The sequence below is a fragment of the Lupinus angustifolius genome, chromosome LG14 (genome assembly GCF_001865875.1).
Source record: "Lupinus angustifolius cultivar Tanjil chromosome LG14, LupAngTanjil_v1.0, whole genome shotgun sequence".
In the NCBI taxonomy this organism is placed as follows: Eukaryota; Viridiplantae; Streptophyta; class Magnoliopsida; order Fabales; family Fabaceae; genus Lupinus; species Lupinus angustifolius.
The window spans coordinates 12,278,451-12,278,822 of record NC_032022.1 but is presented as its reverse complement, the minus strand read 5'-3'; positions in this window follow the sequence as shown (position 1 = coordinate 12,278,822).

The window sequence follows — 372 nt, the reverse complement described above, 5'->3', positions numbered from 1 at the left end:
GAGGATGAGGATGAGGATGAGGATGAGGATGAGGATGAGGATGAGGATGAGGATGAGGATGAGGATGAGGATGAGGATGAGGATAAGGATGATGATCAGGATCAGGAGGAGGACGAGGATAAGGATGAGGATTAGGATCAGGAGGAGGAAGAGGATGAGGATTAGGATGAGGATGAGTATGAAGATGAGGATGAGAAGGAGGAAGAGGATGAAGATGAGGATGAGGATGAGGATGAGGATGAGGATGAGGATGAGGATGAGGGTGAGGATGAGGATGAGGATGAGGATGAGGTTGAGGATGAGGATGAGGATAAGGATGAGGATGAGGATGAGGAGGGGGAAGAGGATGAGGATGAGGATGAGGATGGGGAT